This window comes from Triturus cristatus, chromosome 9, assembly GCF_964204655.1.
Source record: "Triturus cristatus chromosome 9, aTriCri1.1, whole genome shotgun sequence".
In the NCBI taxonomy this organism is placed as follows: Eukaryota; Metazoa; Chordata; class Amphibia; order Caudata; family Salamandridae; genus Triturus; species Triturus cristatus.
The window spans coordinates 108,913,545-108,934,791 of record NC_140592.1 but is presented as its reverse complement, the minus strand read 5'-3'; the positions used below and the strand labels follow the sequence as shown (position 1 = coordinate 108,934,791).

General features: G+C 43.6%; 1 protein-coding gene across 1 annotated transcript in view; it reads right to left on the bottom strand.

Moving 5' to 3' along the window:
* Nucleotides 1-21,247, bottom strand: part of SUMF1 (sulfatase modifying factor 1) — a 287,292-nt gene that overhangs the window by 111,627 nt on the left and 154,418 nt on the right. The gene's annotated exons all lie outside the window — the stretch shown is intronic.

The window sequence follows — 21,247 nt, the reverse complement described above, 5'->3', positions numbered from 1 at the left end:
GTTGGGAAATACTCCCCTGTCTCTCTGACTATACCTCCCTCTTTTAATCTCTAGGCTTTGGTTGTTAATACGGTACTTAGGCTTCTTCCCCTTTAAACGCACAGGCCCTCTGGCATGGGAGACCAAGGCCTTAACTGTCTCCAAAGATCCTGTCCAATTTCCCTGGAAATCACGAGTATGAGAAAATAGCACATAATATTACTTTGATTTTGATTAGGTTTGGTCTTACCTTTTTCACATTTTGCCACTTATGTGGTAGATTTATCATGTTATGTCTCACATCTATCACATATTGCTTTGATTTAGACACTAAGTGACCTACTCAGAAAGGCATCTTGGAGTATGTAAAGTAGTAGTCAAATAGTACTCTTTTACATACTCTTAGATACTTTTGTTAATTTGCTGCAAAGCATCTAAAATGGGTATATCCACATACTAAACACATACAGTTAGTACAAAAAGAACTGTACCCTCCAAGCAATTCGACTAATAGTGGAGTTCCAGGTCCAATCCACAAAGACATGTGCCAGTACATTAAAGAGTATTCCTGTAATACTGCTATCCATACTCAAATGTTTTTTCTGAATTGGCCACAATACCTACCGTGAAAATAGTATCCAATTCTCATTTGATACTTCTTTGGTATTGCCAATAGGGAGAGGGCTCTTAGGAATTTCGAGGCCAATTCACAAAAACATTTTTGAGTACTGCAGTAGTACTAAAGAGTTCTCTTTTACATTGCGTTTGTGAATCGTCTCTGAAATGTTCAGCTTCCTGGGAAAGTTAATAAATTAACATGAAAATAATCATTCTAGTAGTTTAATGTGCACTGATAAAAAAAAATGTGATGCAGAAAAAGACACGCATTAGAAATGTACTGATTTACAATAGGCAGTCATAGTTACCCGTGTAGACCATGAAAAAGCTATAAAGAAATGTTCCTTTAACTAGAAGCAAAACGTAATGTTGCTGAAATGTGCATAGATTGAATTAGAAACTTGACCTTAAACAGACATGGTTAGAAATGTTGCCATAACTGCAAAATGATCCAGTTTAACAAATACATTATCTTATAAGCAACACTTTATTAATTAAATGTCATTAACTTCCTACTTTCTCATGTTTCATATAACGTTTTAAGAGTATAATTTGTGCATTTTAAACAATGCTGCTTGATTCATGGCAAAAAGAATGCATTACCTAACAGCGATTTTTCATTTCAGTTAATAGTACAGTGTTCTTGCAGTGAAACAAACTTAGATGTAGAAGGTCGTTTCCGGTTTTAAGGCTCATGGCAACTGAGACCAATTTTTCTAGAATCTAACTACGCAACACTGACTGTAGCTAACCTTGCAATAAAGTGTAAAAGCTGCATGCATTTTTGTGGGAATGGATGAGCTGAACCTGCTTACCGAAGAGCAATGCCATCCTATTGTTCATGAAATACGAAGCCTGATGCAATGTTTTTAACATGTTTTCCTGACTTTTATATTGGTGCGTGTTCCTCTGTAGAACTCAACCCTACCACTCTGGACCAAGACCCTTGACGGCTGTGGCTACTGCTAATACTGTTTCCCCTTTTGCCTCTCTTTGCCATTTGATTGTCAACAGATTGGTACCACAACTGTATGCCGATTTGCTTGGATTTATTAAGACTCGGCTGAGTTTTATGCTCCTCTGATCTCACTCTTTTCTTCAAAGTCGAACTCTTCATGAGTTCTTGAAATTTAAAACTTTGCTTCTGGTCTTTAGACTAGGGAACCCATTCCTTCATAGAACGTGCTTTAATGCATTATATTTTTGATGCTTTGTTCCAATCATTCTTTTGATAATATTTCTGTAAACTTATTCGATTTATGGACTGACAAAGCCAAAATAAAGAAAATAACTTTACTAACTCTTAATGAGAATAAAAGTATTGGAAACATTATCAAAACTCTCATCATTGACTGATCTTAAAACAGTTGATACTATTTAAGTTTGTGATATCTGATTAAGCTAATTGACTCCTAATAAAACATCCCATGGTCCATCAAGAGAAAGTAGAGATATAAAATTTTAGGGCCCAGCCCGCACTTAGTTTCTGAAATGTCCAGCTCCCCAATAGTAAAGGTGCAAAGAGGGAAAAGTCCTTTCTACTTGTACTAATGCTACATGAAACTTCTCTTATGCACTAGAGGAGTAGTACTTTAAATACTCCAAAAAGTATTTTTAATATTAATATTAGTAATCTCTTTATTGAAATTTTGATGTCTTTCATAACAAAAGGCCAAGATCACAGCCGACTTCAGGGCTGCAAGTAATACATAAAAAACACGTATAAAACACACAAGCACTAAATAACACTATATTGACACACAAATATTACAACTTCAAATAATAAAGGCAAAGACATTAAAACAGTCATGAGCTTCACTAGATAAAATATGTGCATATGGGAGCCCCATAGGAAAAAAGAGCCCCATATGGCAACATATTGTAACAACGGGTCTGCCATCAGTTTATATGCCCAAATATATCAGAAAGGAGTATTTGGTTGACAGCACAACATTGTTACACTATTTCAAATTCTTTTCACTCAAGATGAAATCAGAAAACATTTAAAGAAACTTGCAAAACCCAATGTTACCATTACATGCTGTAATTATCTCCACCTGAGTATATTTATGACAGTGTATTGCAAGATTCTATACCTCAGACGTAAGGAGCTAGTGTAGCGTATGTAGAGGAGAATCGTGGGGGAAACCTCAGCAGTACGCCAGGAACCTCCCATTCTATTTTTAGAATGGAAAGAATATTCTTAACAAATTCAATAACCTCCCGCGGTCAGAGGAATTAATGTTTGTGATGTTTGATGTAACAAGTTTATATGCATGTATCTGCAAAGACTTTGGCCTCATGGCAGCGAAGTCCTTTTTGGACAAAGATAGGGCAGATCAATATAACAAAATAATACTGAGAATGATTGAGATCATCCCCTCTAAGAACTATTTAATTAATGATGGCCTCTAGTACCACCAGCTCCAGAGTACCGCTGTGGGTTCCAGGTTGGTCCCTCTTATGCCAGCCAATGTATAGGAGGGAGCATGCCTGGGGCAGAGATGCCTCCCTTGGACTCAACAAATAATCTTTTGGGGGGAGGTATATTGATGATATTATCTGCCTATGGACTGGATCTGTTGAGGCGTAGAATGCCTAGGTAATTTACCTGAACGATAATCCTTATAATGTGCGACTTACTGGGACACCATAGGGACAGAATTGACTTTCTGGACTCACAGTTTTCTGTTAAAGATGGAGTCATTCAGAGCACTATGTTCAGAAAGATAACTGCATACAATAGCATCCTGGATGCTTCTAGTGCGCCTGCAGAATCTGTTACAATGAATATCCCCTATGAGGAAATGGTTTGTGCAAGAAGGAATTGTAGAAAGGATTTAAACTTTGGGGCGTACATAATGGAGATGAAACATCAATTTATAAACATCAATGTGCCGACTCAATTTGAGAAGAAAATCCAGCTGGTAACAAGGGAGTCTACCCTGAGTAGCCAAAGAAAAAACATAAGCCAAAGAAGTTGGCATTTATCACAAAATACACCATGCATGGCGACAAAATCTTCCAAGATTTTGCGTAAACATTGACATCTCTTGCAAGATTTACCTGGTCTACAAGATGAAATTGAGAAAAATCCGTGAGCAGTCTATAGATGGGGGTGGATTTTGAAAGATTCCCTATGCCAGAGTTATGTAACATCTGCAAATCCGACAGGGACCTGGTTACCTCCAAAACCCATGGGTTTTTGCACTTTCAGTATCTGCAACATATGTACATATGGTAGGAATAAGATTAAGAACTTAAGTTACAACACAACTCAGGTACATAATACGCGACATTACATAAACTGCAATACACGGTTTGTAATTTATTTGATTGGGTGCAGTTGCAACATAATATATGTGGGGAGTACGTCCCCAAGTCTGAAATTACGCATACAAGAACACTGTAGGGCCCTCAAAAATGGGGATAACTGATACCCGGAGACAAATCATTATAGGAGGGAGCCCCACCCAATGATGCAACCTTTTTGTTCCAATGTATTGACCATGTTGTGGTAAATGCAAGAGGTGGGGATAGGGAATGTACCCTAGGGCAGATTGAGGGCAAGTGGATCTGCCGCCTAAGAGCGACCGAGCTGGGACATAACAGACAAGGGTTTTCATAATTTTGTGGGCTATTAACTCACTCGGGTATGATGGATACACATACATTTCTGGAAGATGATGGACTCTGCAATGCATGCTGGCAGGAGAACATTGGTAAAACTGGCTGTCACCAAAAGTTGGAATGATACGATTGATCAGGGGTATTCGTGGAAATTTGTGGTTGAGCTCAACCACATCCTTTGTGTGGCGGTGTAGGTCCCTGGCACATTTTCTTATGGTAATGAGATACATATGGACTTGATAACTATCTAAGGTTTTGGATTGATGAACATGGCTGGAGGGTCACCAACTTCTGAGCAGTTTTTTGGGAAGTTGGTCTCATTAGATTATTCTGTACAAGGAGTATTTAGTAGAGGAAAATATTGAAACAGACAATTCAAAAGGGGGGCACTTATTCATGCCCACCGCGATATGTTACTTATTATTTTCCTCATGGGGTACTGCAACGGTTACATTACCCGTATTTCATTATGGCAGGGATGTTCACATGAGTAAAGGAGAGAACTCGTCTGAATGTGCCTGCCGCAACATTGTCGCTGTGGATGATGAAAATTGATGGCTTAAACACACTTTATTATGAATCAATGGTAATTCATGGTGGAAGGTTTCTATTTAATTATGATTGCTGAGAGGTTTTGTGTACTCTCTACACGGTACTCTCTAATGGAGATGTAACACCTATTCCAATATGGCAGCCATCATGGACCATGGTGCGAGAAGTCACGATATCGGGGGAGACGGAAACATCTATACTGAGTAGTTGTGATGTGGATGCCTGCTTATCCACTCTCCCACCCCCTCACCCCCACTGTGGAATAAAGTGACGGTTTTGCCACACAACAGTAGGGAGGACTAAGGTACACACAGGGTAAGAGGTCATTCCAAGATGTCTATTGAGATGTTCCATACATTTCCGCTACGATTGAAGTTCCGATATTGGGGAGGTGGCATGTCGTAGACGGGTTAGTTGTGACATGGACAGAGTGGTCACCAATTCTTGCCCCTATTGTGGATTACATTTCAGCTGGGAGCATTAATACGGACATAGGGTCTGCTGCAATGTTCTGCACATTTCCCTTAATGTATGGGTGAATATGGTGGCCGGGATGTGATGTTTGCTCTTCGTTCTTTTTAATTGAAGCGCTAGATGATGTAGAAATTTAGTTTAATCAAACAGGTGAACGTATTCCAAATAAGTGATAGGGGTCTTAAATACGGGCTCTGCAATCTGAAATGGACATTTGCCGGTCATCAAGTGAAGTACTCCTTAATTTGCTAGAAGGAAATACGGATTCAGGTAAGCTTGGGCGGGCCACGTTTGAACTACGAAAAGTTTTAGTCCTTTGTTTGGGCTATGATTAAATGTTACACACGAGGTAACGGATTGGATTTATGATTGTTAATTCGGCTCTACAGGAAACACAGGTGGTGGTCTTTGAAAACTTTGCGATTATATTGAAAGTTTCACGTTTAAAAAACATGGGTCATATGTATAGAGGTGTTGGGATCATTTGCAAACCCTGAATTAGGGTGTCCATGTTGCACTGCGGTACCTATGGAATATGTGAACTCCTGTATATTGCAATATAGACATTTGCGTCAAAAGGATATTTTAACTTGGCGGGTTTGTGAGACATGTGATATGTACAAAATGGCTTTTCATGACTGAGGCTTTAACTCCTCTTATGGTATTAACTTTCCGTTTAGAACCTGCACCAGGGATACATTAGTAATTATATGCATGGGTTATGTTCCCATAATTGGGTTGGGAGTTTAGGATATATACTGTCCCTTATGATTAAGTTGGGCATTAAATGGACATATGTGGGGGTTGGGTTGTGCATTGTACATTTAGCAGTGTCATTTAAACACTAACGGCATACCCAACTTGGTTGTCAATAGGTGGAGCTTGTCACTGTGTCACTTACGAACACATTTGTTATTGAATATAGTTGTGAGATGTTTGGGGCATAGGTCTGTCAGAGTTACTCATTGAATTGCTTTTGGCCAGTGCCACGTCCGCATCAGATTGCACACATTGACGACACAGCTTATTATGTAATTTATGGGTAACAATAAATACTTACTACATTCGATCTTTTTACAGCAATAACAGTAACGTCATGGAGGACTCAGATGTGATTATCCTTTTTTTAATTCCCTCCGGTGTCACGGTTGGGGGATATTTTAAACCCCACCACAAAACGGATGGCTACTGTGCCACATTACAACGAGGTAGCAATCATCCATTGATAGAGGGAGACAGATACAGATAAGGTATGCAGATTAACTAAATGGGTGAAAATGGAATTATGCATTGAGGGTATATGATTCTCTCATTTTGTGTATAGGTATGATCTTTGATGGAACTTCCCTGCACAATTCTCCTTTACAAACTTTACACTAGCTCCTTACACCTGAGGTATAGAATCTTGCTATACATGGTCATAAATATGCTCAGGTGGAGATAATTACAGCATATAATGGGAATATTTGGTTTTGAATGAATGGATTCCAATAGGGTATTCTGCCACTAAGTTGTGTATTTTATGATATGTGCGATAGGGGTTGAAGATTGTCCTACAGGGCATATTGGCAGGTGGTGTCTGATACAATCAATCTCACCTGTGTGATTTGTTATGTAACTAGGTCCAGTTTCCCAAAAAGTTTTACCAACAAGTTCTTTTAAATGTTCTCTTTTTCATCCTGAGTGAAAAGAATTTGAAATAGTGGAACAATGTTGTGCTGTCAACCATATACTCCTTTCTGGTATATTTGGGTATTTATACAGGATCGCATACTGGGAATCATGTCCCAATTGTTACAATATGTTGCCATATGGGGCTCCTTTTTCCCAAGGGGCACCCATATGCACACATTTTATGAAGCACTTTTACTTGTGGGCCAATATGATGGTCATGACTGTTTTAATGTCCTTGTCTTTATTATTTGCAGTTGTAGTATTTGTGTGTCAATATGGTGCTATTTAGTGTTTGGTGTGTGTTTTATACATGTTTTTAATGTATTATTTGCAGCCCTGATGAAGTTCAGTTTTGTTTGAATGAAATGCAGTGACTGATCTTGGATTTTTTATGAAAGACATCAAAATTTCAATAAAGGAGATTACTAATACAAAAAAGAACTTTGGACTTTTAGTTGTTGGGTGCACCATTCTGTGTTCTGTCTCCGCGTATTTCTGCTTAGCAGTGGCATCGAGCAACGGCTGATACCTTGGATGAAGAGCACCATCTTCTGATTGAAGGGAACTGTGTGGGAGGTGCACTGCCATTGGTCCACCATTGCATTTGGTGATTATAAAATACTCCAAAAGTCTTTCTGACCTTTGTTAATACAGAACTGGTAACCTAAATTGGTGGCAGGTGTTTAGTACAGCAGCAAGGAATAATACAGGTCTACTCATTTCCTTTCCTGGTTATCCTTGTTACGCTGGGAACTAACTGTTCACTGACTAATTAAATACGTTTTCAATTTTTATTAATCATTCATTACATGTTGAACTTTTTCTGCGCTACCTCGTGAATTTTTGTTGACAGAATTTATTACACTGCCATGTCTAAGCATTTGGGCTTTTTTCTTTTAACCATAGTTATAATTAGTGCAGGTAACCCTTTAACTTTGTTTCTAATTACCTAAAATGTCAGTCGCATTTTGCTATACCCAGGGTTTGTAGCCCTGAATCGTCCTGGTTCTAAAATGTTTAAAGGTGTGGCTTACATGTAGGGGTCTATTCACCAAGGCACTTTGGAGTACCTTAAGTGGTACTCTAGTAATGCTCTAAAGGTGTGGCTTACATGTAGGGGTCTATTCACTAAGGCACTTTGGAGTACCTTAAGTGGTACTCTAGTAATGCTCTTTACGCACTGTTGCATGCCTTTGTGAACTGGCCAGAAAAAAACTGTAAAATAAGAATATTCAGGGAGAATTCTTACGCAATTTGAGCCAACAGAAAGGACTGTGCCGGCTTCGCACTCTTACTATTACCAATTTGACATTCTAATTCACAATATAATATAGATATTTAAAAGAGCACTCTTGTAGTACTACTTCCTGCACTCATAATTGATTTTGTGTATCAGCCCTGTAGTTTTTTACACCACAGCCTGAATGACAGCAGCCATGCTATTACCACCCAATACTGTCGAATAATGAAGGTAACTAACTACTTGTGGACAACTGATTAAGTTATTAAAGGCAAATTCACAATCGCTTCCAACTGCGTTTCGCTCCACAAGTGTTTATCACTTTGTATTAGGTTTTTAAACCACGTATGTTTAAGTGAATACTGTTTCCAACCCGAGTATTCATATACAAGTGTCTTATAATATGTATATTTTGATTAATAATTGACTGGACAAAGGACTTCAAAGTGCAAAACACAAGTTGGCTAAGGAGTTAATAGTACAAAAAATAAAGATATAGTTTCTGTATAAATTGAACTTTCTCCATGTCCCCTACGGTGACACCAAGGTAGGTGGTGATAGTAAAAAAGGCCCTCCAATGCTTGCATCAAGTTCTGTACATCTCTGACCCATGTCACCTTTTTATGCAGGTCGGTCAGATACGGCTACTCTTCACTGACAGCGGGCCACGGTAATATTATAGGGTACAATGCCAACAAGACGGTACAATCTGTTTAATTTTAACATTGACATTAAGATCCTGATGGTGCAATCCATGACAGTGAAGTCCTGGGGGCATACTTATCTGTGCAGCTTTCTGGGCCAACATTGATTTTTTCTTTTTACGCACAACGGGTGCCATTATTCGGAGGAAAGTGGTGCCTTCTGGGGAAGTGCTTTAATGGCAGCATTAGTACAAATTCACAGACCCTGGCAGCACGAGGGGATCCAACTCACCTGAGGCAAACGCCGTTAACGAACCGTCTTCGTTGCCACGGCCTACCGAGAACAGGACATGCTCTGTTTGTACTCTCCGTTCTTCCTGGCTCTGAGGAAGGACAATGGACTGCATAAAACTGAGCAGCATTGCTCAATAACAAAGATGATGCTGCACTTCTGAGACAATAAACAGAATGTAGATTGTAATGACGTGTATAGATATCCTGGCATCGCTCTTCTTTGTCCTCATGTGATGTCAAGTAAGAAGTTTTTTCTTTTTGCTACTTTTTCACCATTTTGAGATGTCGCAGACCTATTGTGGACAAGACCAATCATTAATTTGGGCTTGGGGTTAACCCTTGCTTAACATTGGTTGGCTTTCTTGTCAAACTCACTTGTTTGCATCTTATTCAATGGCTTTCCTTCCTCTTCTTGCATGTCTCTTCCCTGGAGCATAAATTCTGTGCCATCTATTTGATTGCATGACTGGTATCCTTCCAAGGCTCCACACTAAGCCTGGGTATGAAATCCCGCTCTCCTTGTGGAGTTTGCAGAGTTTTTCCCACTACGCACACTGCGTAGCGCGGAGTTCTAAAAAAAAAATCAGTGGAGTTTTTTCCTCGCTCTTACGTTGGCGAGCGTGGGAAATCTTACTCCAGACCACCTTCCGGTGAGATTTTTCAACAAGGTTGGTCACAGTTGGTCGCTACTGCTCGAGTTGGAAACCTTCCGTTCGCGTTGAGGAGGCTGTCGCTTGAGTAGAACATCTACTCGAGTGGCAGAAAGCAGCAGCGGCCTCTTGTGCTGCGCGTGGTGCCATACACACAGGACTAGCACCCGTTGCTAAACATCAGCTCGAACGTCGCGGCGTAACGCACTCTGCTGCTTGTTTTTCGGTCAATTTGCAAAGTTCTGCCTCCGCAAACACCACCCAGGCCTATTCCACACAAGGGAACTACTTCAAATTTCTTTTTTAAACTCCATCAGAGTGCATGCACTTTAGTCCATGTGCTGCTTTCCCCTCACATTCCCACACTCCCCATGTTTTCAAGGATGTTTCTCCCCTCCACCAAGCTCGTCTGATGTGTCCCCTTCACAATATTTTTCTCCTGCCTGTCACCCCAAACAATCCTCATTTTCAGTAATCTTTAATACAGATGGTCGTCATCATCTATAAACTCTGGGTCTGGTCCAGAGAGGATACCGGTTCACAAAGAAACCAAAGTGGTAGGTAGTGGACAAGGCCAGAGGTTTCTCTTGAATATCTATCAGATGAGTTGTTCCAGCATGAACCTGGCAAACTGGCCTCCCTATAGGTATTATCTAAATGTGGAGGAGAAAGAGTTTAACCCACGGAGAGGAACAGATTAACTCTATTGTATTGTTGCCTTTAAATAGGACAAATTACCAACTGGATGGAGGGAATAAGCTCGAGTCCATGCCTTACATGAATAGAAGGTATCAAAGTTAACAGGGACCTGGAGCGATGGTAATCAAAGTTTAAAAGGGGTAAAAAAAGAAGACGAAACAGAGTACATGGAAAATCCTTAGTAGATGCCACAAAAGTCACTCAAAAGCTCAAAAAATGTAATTTCTAAAAACCATCACAAATCCAAAGTGGTTACACCCCACTGACTCCCCAAAAAATCCACAAAACATCCTTAAATCAAAAAAGAACCATGGTGTATGGTCACCAATTGTACAACACTATAGGAAGTCATCCACTTAAGATTTTTTTGCTGCTGGGCTCATCCTCTTCAGTCCAAATGCCTCCTCTTTTGCTCTGGAGTTTAAGAAACAGAACACTGCATCCTGCTGCAATATCGCCCCAGTGCATTGGCCTAACATCACTGTACACCTGCATAGCGATGCTTGGCTTTCCTTGTCCTTATGACCTGGTCAATTTCTCAGGACTAAATATTCTTCAGGATATGGCGTTATAAACAAAAGGACACATATGATGCCAGAAAAAAATCCCTTTTCAAAGTTCAAAAGAACCGGGGCGCTATAGGGCGCACGGCAAGATAGCCGCACCTGTGTGAGGCTCTGCCCGGCCGAGCTGAAATCCGACCAATATCCGCCTGAAATAAGCTACATTTGAGACCTCTGGGCCACTATCGGGGGTTGGGAGTCCCTCCGACATAAGTTGGGAGCGGTTGGTGCCCTGTATACTCTCTGTGTGAGTGTAAGTGCGGTCCTCGATAATCGGACGACGCGGCAGAGAAAATGGCGGCCACCACGAAGTTGTAGCAGCACGTCTCACCTTGCCTGCAGTATGGAGCCCTGTGCGCCTGGAGTTCGCCGCCCTGCGATCCCCGCTGCATTGCACTGCAGGGAGACCGATCGTGCAGGTGGAGAAGTGTGGAGGATCGCTCGACGAGTGCGGAGGCGGCTGCCGGGCCCTGACGGAGCACACGGCACTTGCCTCTGGGTTGCGGATCCCGGCTGCACTGCGATATCTACGGACGCTGCCTGGAAGTGCTGGCACCTGCTAATGCCGGCTGCAGTGAGTGGGGTGCGGCTCGACCCAAGTTGTGGCTGGGAAGGCGGGCGTGGGCCTGAGCGAGGGTCATTTAATAGTGGCGGGCGAGATCAAGGGACCGGACCTGCTGGGCTGGGATCGGCACTTAATTGATTGATGGCTGACTACGCTTTCGTCTATTAATCTGCTGCCAGCCGCATTTGCAGGTTGCTTTGTCATCTGGGTACTATCGAGGGTACAGTGTGTATAGTGCCCATCACCCACCCTAGATGACCAACACTTGATATAACTAGGTCGCTGGCACTGTATCGCGGTAACAACATGATGTGAGGGCGTGCATGATACCCGAGCCTACACTGGACATAATCTGGCAGATCATAGCTGTGGGTGGAGAGCAGACGACCTTTAAGCAGTTTGCTGGCATACCCGGAGATCGGATGTGTGCTGACTGGATGGTGGGGAGGTGTGTTGGCGCCTGGTGATCACGATACATCTGGGGACTGCTGTGGACTTCTTGGGGCCTTGCACTTCCTCCTGTGCTCTACACCCCTCATTTGTTGTTGGCCACTGGTAGTGTATACAGCGGGAGAGGCCATGGGGAGGACAGATAAATCGCAGCCTCGCCTCAATTTTGAAGCACGCAAACCATCTAAAACTCTGCAGAAGGCTGCCTCTGATTCAGAGGCGGATGCCCAGGCTGACGCCCGCTACGCTGGAATCCACGTTGCTAGCTATGCAGAGCAGTTTACAGTCAATTGAGGGTACGATGGCTGCAGTTAATCATCTGCTAGACCACATGTCCTCCCAGCTAGAAAAACAAAATGCTCGAATGGGGGAAGTGGAGCAGAGGGTATCAATTACGGAGGATGGCCTGAGCGAAGTTTCTGAAAAGACACTCAATATGGCGAAAGTACTGGCCCTCATCCAGGCCAAAAATGAAGATTTGGAGGCGCGGTCCCGGCGCAACAACATCCGAATTACTGGGCTGCCGGAATCCACAAATGTGGGGGAAATGGAGACCTTCATAGAAAACCTTATTACAGAACTATTCAGCGCTGACCAACTCTCTAGCATGTTTATTTTAGAGCGCGCCCACCGATCCCTTGCTGCCAGACCAGTCCCGGGGGCTCCAACCCGCCCTATCATAGCCAGACTTTTGTATTATAGGGACCGAGATACCATACTAAGGATGGCAAGAGATAAGAGCACTATAATCCACCAAGGCAACTCAATGACTTTTTTCCCCTGACTTCACGGTGGCTGTTCAGGCAGCCAGGCGAGAATTTGGCACCGTGAAAAACTTCCTGCAAACGGAAGGGGTCCCGTATGCGATGCTGTATCCTGCCAGTCTACGTATAGGGTCCAACGGGGATTGCAAAATATTTTCCTCTCCAAGGGCAGCTCTGGAGCACGCTAAACAGCTAAAGCACATGAGACCAGTACCGCAACAGACGATGAGGAGTAGCAGTGAGATGTACACCTTTGCTGGATCCTATCCACCCATATCTTTTTTCTGACTGTACTGATGCATTGTATGTTAGTGTGAACTGCCTTAAGTGCTCTTTGGCCACATGCAGAAATTTCACAGTAGGATGTTTGCAACTACTTAAGTCATGATGACATAGGCGAACCAAATTATTAATGCTGCTGTGTTCTCATACTGTCCGTTTTTCCTTCCTAGGTGGACTGTATAATTTTTTAATGTACCGGTTACAGATTTCGTCGAGATATACTAAGCTATGCCTCTACAGAGGTGTCTCACTGCCCAGAGTGCATTTGCTTTTTTGTTACAATATGTGCTATGCCATGGACGTATTTCTATCTTGGCGAAGAGTTAGACCTGCTCGGCCACCTCCTACTATGTGGGAGGCCAGCAGCACTCTATGCCCCCGACTCTGGGTGTACCCCAAACGGTTATTGTCTTTGTTGGGTATGTTGGGGGAAGGGATGGTATGGTATTGGGATGGCTTTGGCAAGTTGGGGATGCTGAAGTGGGTGGGGGGGTCGGGGGGTTGTTTTGGGGAAGGCAGAATGATAGTGAAGCTGGTCTAGACATCCGCCGATCAGGCATGCAGTGGTACTTCGGGCATGCATTACATGTCGTAATACATATGTGCTCAGTTAATGATGGGTTTAAACTATGAACAGTACAGTTAAGTTCCTTACTTGGAATGTACGCAGGCTCAATACACCCAAAAAGATAAGATCGGTATTTTTGTATCTAGACTGCATGGGAGTGCAAATAGCCCTATTGCAAGAGACGCAATTAACTGATGATTCAGCAACAAAAGTGGGTGCGCGCTGGGCAGGTCCCAGAGCTGCGTCTTCTTACCCGACATACTCTAGGGGTGTACTGACTCTGGTAAAAAAAAAAAAAAAGGTGTTCCATTCACGGTGGTTCGCTCTGACATGGATGAATGTGAACGAGTGGTGATCCTGCATGGGCAATTACGTGGCACAAGTGTGTTGCTTGTGAATGTGTGCAGCCTCAACATTGATGACCCCTCTTTTTACTCAGATTTGTGGCGTAGAATTTCTACATTTCCCCCGGCTGCAATCATTTGGGGAGGCGATTTTAAAGTTTGTCTGGATGCTACAGAGGATAGAGCTGGAAGCAGTGAGACGCGAACTAAACAAGCTGCAGAAGTGCTAATGGGGCTACTGGACGCATGACATCTGGCGTAGTAGTCACCCTGCTGGCCAGGAGAGTACATTTATGTCTTCTGAACATGGGTCCTGGTCCCGTATAGACTTTTGGCTTATCTCGGAGCTAATTTGTACTTGGGTAGTGGTGGTGTCAAATGAAGCTCGTACCCTTTCCGTTCACTCCCCAGTACTCCTTGAATTACAGATTCCCACCTGTAAGAGGCCGCCCTATGCGTGGAGATTACAACCCTCTGAGCTCACTGATCCGGTCTTCAGGCAGACTATTGCTGAGGCGATAATCTTTTTTAGAGAAAACGAGGGGTCAGTGGATAGCGCGGGCGTATTATGGGAGGCGTTTAAAGTGACCATTAGAGGATCTTGTATAGGGGCCCAATCCGGTGTGTTGCACGATATCAGACGAAGAATTAAAAAATTAGCATCTGATATCTCTAAATTAGAACGCGAGTATGAATCTGATCCCACCACCGCTAAACTGGCTGCAGTACGGGAACTTGTCACGGAACACAACAATACTGTTGACCAGGAGCTATTACACTGCTCCAGTCGGAGAACCGCTCGCTACTATGGCGAGGGAGGCCGCCCTGGTCGCTCCCTTGCGCAAAAACTAGCAGAGCCACGTAGTCAGGAGCATATAACAGAACTGATTGACGAGGATGGGGTAGCCCGCTACTCTACAACAGAGCTCTGCGATACCATTTAGCAGTTTTACACTCGCTTATACGCCTCTAGGGCTTCTCCGCCGGCTGTAGAGATTGACAAATACCTGGATGATGTTGCGTTAGGGTGGCTATCTAATTCGCACTGCGAATATCTTATACAACCGTTTGATGAAGAAGACGTTAAAGAAGCCATAATGTCCCTACCAACCTGCAAGGCCGAGCGAATTCTATAAAGCTTGTGTGTCAGATCTTGCCCCCAGGCTTTTAGAAGTGTATGCGGAAGCATATGAGAAGGGGACACTGCCACCTACCCTCCGGGAGGCTTTGCTTGTTACATTATTGAAACCTGATAAGCCCCCTAATCAGTGTGAGTCCTACCGGCCTCTCTCGATCATTAATATTTAGGCAAAGATTCTAATAAAAATGATCGCCACCAGGATACAACCGCTGGTCCCTCTTCTGGTTCTGCCTGACCAGTCTGGGTTTGTAACGGCACACTCTACGGCTCACAACTTGTGCACAATCTTCTACACCTTACATTATTTCGAACCTGATTTTCAAGCGGTCGCTGTGCTGCTAGATGCGGCAAAAGCCTTTGATTCCTTACAATGGCCTTTTATGTTCACGGTTTTGACTAGGATGGGCTTCCCGCCGTTCTTCTACAATGGCTTAGGGTGCTGTACGACTCCCCTGTGGCACGGTTCGGGTCAATGGGTGAGTGTCATCGTTGTACCCCACTGGAAGAAGCACACGGCAGGGGTGCCCCCTGTCACCTATGCTTTTTTTTCACTTGCCTTGGAGCCCCTATCCTGCAAATTACATCAGAAACCCGCTGTGGCTCCATTGAGGTATCGGCAGCGACCACTGGTAGTCTCCCCCTATGCAGACGACATGTTACTTTATGTCCGTGAACCTGCTATGTACCTGCCTGCACACCTCGGGGAATATGTGAGGTTTGAGAGATTTTCAGGCCTCTGGATTAACTGGTCAAAATCTATGGTGTTTCCCCTTACGGCACACACGAAAGAGGTGGAGATGGAATATCCACTGACCTGGACGTCCGATCCCATAAAGTATCTCGGGGTGTGGTTACACAGGGATCCAGATACAGTTATCTCTGAGAACTATGGTTGCACAGTCATGCGCATCACAGAACCGGCTGAGCGGTTGGCGCATTTGCCCCTCTCATTGGCAGACAGGATAGCGGTCGGAAAAATGGCCTTTCTCCCCAAACTGCTTTATTTTTTTGTAAATATTCCTATAAAATTGAATGTGGCAATGTTTCAAACTCTTCAATTGTCACTGCTGACGTTTGTATGGGGCGGTAAGAAACCCCGTTGCAGGTGGGACCTTCTGGTTCAACCCTTTGATCAGGGCGGATTTGAGGCCCCCAACCTCAGATTATACTATTTGTGCGCTCAGGCGCAATTTGCGCATTATTGGCATTTCCCCCGGCGCTTTCAGCCCATGTGGCTATTGAACCGGATGCTGTCCATCCAATGCCACTGCAGGCGGCAATTCTGTTGGGTGGATCAGGTGGCCCACGGACTGAAATAAACCCTGCACAGTGCACGGCATGGGCATTGCTTGCGAAACGGGCTCAGTTATCCTACTTATACGCTCCATTGCTACTCCTAGCTTCACACCCCGATATTTCTGCGGCACGAGAGACGCCGGCGTTACGTGAGTTGGCTAAAGTCGGTATCTCTCGGTTGTGTGATTTATATAGGAATGGTCAATTCAAAACACTGCTGAAGGCACAGAATGGTACGGACCGTGGCTTTGTTTGGCTTTACAAAAGTCAGGGTCCGATAGGCTATTCGCGCTGCTTACCCAGAGTACCCTGTGGAGCCCACTACTTTACGGGCATTGCAGGCAATGCTGACGGGAGAGTGGCGTAAGGGCTTAATCACTAAACTTTATAATGCTTCCTTACACGAGCGAGAACAGGGCGATCACCCCTCTTATTTACGCTGGCAGGCAGCGTTGGGTACCACTCTTGCGCCGGAGGTCTGGACGGCGTGTTGTCAACTCACTGGCCGTCTCACAGCTAACTGCAATCTCAGAATTATTCACTTCAAATTCTTACATCAGATGTACTACACACCTTCACAACTCTGTAGGTATGGTCTGCGAGAGACAGCTAACTACGTGCGCTGTGGAATGGCGGATGGAGACTTCTTACATGTGGCATGGATGTGTGCAGGTGTATTTGCTTTCTGGACTGCTGTGGTGAAAATGCTTACTGATATCATATTGGAGCCTGTGCACTGCACTCCTGAAATATGCTTGCTGGGTTATGTTAAACGCCTTAAACCCTGTAATAGGCGAATTGTTGCAGTTTCTACTCTATTTGCCAAGAAGGCTATGGCGCAATGGTGGGGTAATAAGACAATTCCCACGGTAAAGAAATGGCTTCGTGACTTGCTCTACTGCAGGGATCAGTTGTTGGTTTATGAGGGGGAGTTACCGGAGACTTCCTGTCCCAAGGACTTCTGGGCCCCGCTTACAGCGCATCTGCTGTCCCAACCTGACCTGGTGTGACTTTCTAGACTGTTGCAACCCCTACCTCATTGGACCAATGGTTTCTGTGGAGGTGTCCACCCGCTGACCTGGTGTATGCCGGAACCCAAATGTCACCTTGGGTTATATGTGCCTGTTTTTTTCCTGTTCATAGTAGCGGACTACAGTAAGCGCCTATCCAATGCCATCGTTGTTATTGTTTTGTATATGTCAATCTACTGCCGCACAGGTATTTTCCGAATGTACTAGAACTATGATCTCATTCTGCCTGGGGGGGTGGGGGGGGAACGCTGGGTTTGTATGATCCTTTTACTCTATACAAACATTGCATTTATTGGCTGCTTCTATATCTGTTGAAACCAATAAACATAGTCAAAAAAAAAATTAAAGTTCAAAAGAACCAATGCAAGACCACATCTCCCACACTATGGAGGAATTTGTTTCACACCCAATGACTGCATGTATATGCAAAATTCGCAACTTTTCTTCGCTTTACACCATACAAAAGCACAGCTTCAAATTTGCAGTAACACTTTGGAGCAAAACACCAGCTCTCAAGAACACCCCCAAACCTCTTCCTGCATAAGCAACTTTATAAGCCAACTCACTTCTAATGAAGCACAGCAAACTACGTAGCCTCTTTCAACATTAAGAACTTCAGCACCTCGCCGGGGTTGCGAGGCGCTATACCAATGCCCCAGTAAAATATTACAAATCAATATAGCAGCAAAAAAAGACTACCAATAGCACAGCCTAAAAGCAGGACTGATGAGACACGAGATGCAAGGACTTCTGCTACTTTAACTGCAAGCAAAGGCCTTCCAGCCAGGCTCTTCAAGCAGTAAGGTGTACTTGAACGGGGTCATGCTTCATTCATCCCTGGCCACTACTGGTGGGTCCCTCCTCATCTTGTGCTCATCTACACATACATCTTCACAACTCTTAACTTGGTGACTGGCTTTGTTAGATCAACAAGCAACCAAAAAGTATTGATGGAAAGGCTTCTTAACCTCTGGAAATTCCGCTGAATAGCATTCCATTGTTTTAGTCATGAGACACGAGCTAGAAGAGTACCAGAACACACAATTAAAAGACATAGGTAATGACCTCAAGCACTATAGCTCCTAGAATCCCAAGAGAAAAACCGTGCACATGCACACTGGTGACCTTTTTCGAGGAGCAATATATTTTAACCACCTGCATTCCTCTGTATTCCCACTGGTTAAAAAATAGCCGGAGTTATTTGTAATTAAGAACTTTAGGTAGTGATGCCAAAATCTTTCAGTTCACTTTAGTCCTATGCCATATCGTGGTCCATACACAAAACGATTCCAAAATGTACGCTTGCGCACACACTGCACACATCAATTGCAAGTCTAGATTCACAAGTATGCGGATTGTTGTGCACTTTAGTTAATCAAGAAAGTCCTCGTTAGACGGTACAAAAAAAGGTTATTGATAAAATTGACTTCAACCACTGACGTGTTTCATGGTATGGAATATCCATGACATTTTCAAGGCTGTTCACATACAAAAAGATAGAACTCAAAAAACAAAACTAATAATATCTCAAATGGCTTAACAATAATAATTGGGATAATAAGATGCCTTTTTTTTTTTAAAGAGGGATCAATATGTAATTGGCCGATCCTGGTTTCTTGAGAATATGAATTTAGATTTATTCGGTGGAGTATCTTGTGCAGAGTGAGTGCAATGTTACATACTTCATTGCAGCACTGAGCAGGCATGTGCAGGACAGGAAGCAGATTCCTCCCGGAAGTTGTGTTTTGGGGCAGTTGATGGGTCCTGGAACCCACCGGACAGAAGGTGCTTTTGTCATGCTCAATGTCCTCGAACTCAAGAAGGTTAGGGTATGGGACTGATTAAATAGGGGGTGTCATCAACAGTCTCATAACCACAACCGAATTAACGTCCACATACACAGAAGAACGAGGCATTGTGGGCTAGAACAATGACCGCAGAGGGAATTCTTCGGTGGAATATACTGGATCAATTCCTGTGAGCCCTGCCCAACTTACTACCCTTCATAAAAAGTGCTGACTACAAAGAAACCTATGATCTTTAGCAGAGTCTACAGAGATCATGTGTCCATCCTTTTGGGAAAGGATCTCTCGCCTTGCATCTCCTCACCTTATATAACCTTGCATTGACTTGTGTCTTGCAAGCTCACTGTGTATTAGTAAATCACCAAGCCATTCCTATTTTCCACCTTTATTATAAATCCCCGATTGGTCGCTTAAGTTTGAACATCTACTATGCTATTTTCTCCGTTTCCTACATGTTGCAAAGTTCACCTTCACCCGTTGGGGCATTACAAAACAAATAATTAAGTAATTTAAAAAAAAAAAATAGGGCTGGGACCACTGGACTGGCTGAAAAGAAGTGATGAAGGCTTGGTTTCTGCACCGGCTCAATAAGAACTAACAGAGATTGCATTTCTGGCCGGAGCCTACAGGATTTAGGAGGGCTCAAATTAAGGGTCTGGGTCACTAGGATTTAGCAGGAATACAGAGTATTAGATCAGAATATTGATTAGAATTTGGATAATGGATTCTGGTTCATGTTTAGAGTGGCAGGGTTAGAAGGCTTCATTTTTGCTCCTTCCATTCAGGTGCTTTCAAACACAGAGGGATATTTACTGGTGCGCAGATGGTCTGCACTGAGACTATCCATATAATTCCGCGATTGCAGATTGTTTGCCCTACCCGAGATGTCAGCCAATGGTGAAACCTACAAACCCTGCACTTTTGGGGAACAGGATTAGTCCTAATTATGCACTGTAGGTCAAAGTATTTGCAAGATGCTGAGCAACACATGTTGACAATCATGTACAGTACTAAATTCACCAATATACCAGCCTAGCAAACACCCTACACTCCCAGCCATTTACCCTCTCACGAATAACCTCTAGATACGAACCATCACGATGGAATCCGTCTAACCGACGTAACTTGCCACACCGAAGTCAGTCGCCCACCAGTACTAGACTCTATAAACCCCCTCAGCCGTGCATTAATTCAGAAAGCTGTATTTCATCCTTCCGGCAGGCTCACGTCACCTCACGGGTGGATACCACAGGTGGGATCTTGCTGCAAACACAGGGACTCACAAAACACTTCAGATGTGGCATTACACTTTCAGCTTCTCCTCACATTCCTGCAGTCTCTGAGAACAGTCAATGACGTCATACACCATGGATACCCGCGTGCAAACAAAGGGAGCATTAGAAATCATGGTTACGTGGTTTCTCTGATCCCACACACCACTAAAACCCTCTGGAGCAAGGGTCTTACAATTCACGCTGTCCCACTGTTCTGCTTTCTAGCTGCACACAAGGGGGGCCCTGAAGCTGCAGGCGACGTACCTGCACTTTCTAAATATAGCCCTCCAGTGAATGATGAATCAGAAGTGGAGGGTCTGCAAAGGAAGGCGGCACGTGGGTGGAAGGAAAGTACCTGGAGAGAGAAACGTCTGCAAACACGATGGCGCGGACGCAGGTCAGATCCAGGTCAAAGGCACCGGTACTCTGAAAGTATAGACACTGTTCACTGTTTTTTCCCCACCTAGTTGTCACAGCTTGGTTGAAGGTGACAGCTCAAACAAGCATTGGCAAAAACCAATGGGTCTCGCCTACTTGAGGTATTGGCTTTGTCAAGGTTTTTAGCCATGTTGTACAGCAGAGCTTCTGCAATGCAGCATGGCTGAAAGTTAAAAAAAAAACAAAAGCCACTGACACGGCCATTGTTGGCCTGCTCATACCGCTGTAAAAAAAAAAATTGGGTGGTGAGAGACAGGCAGGAGACAACACCA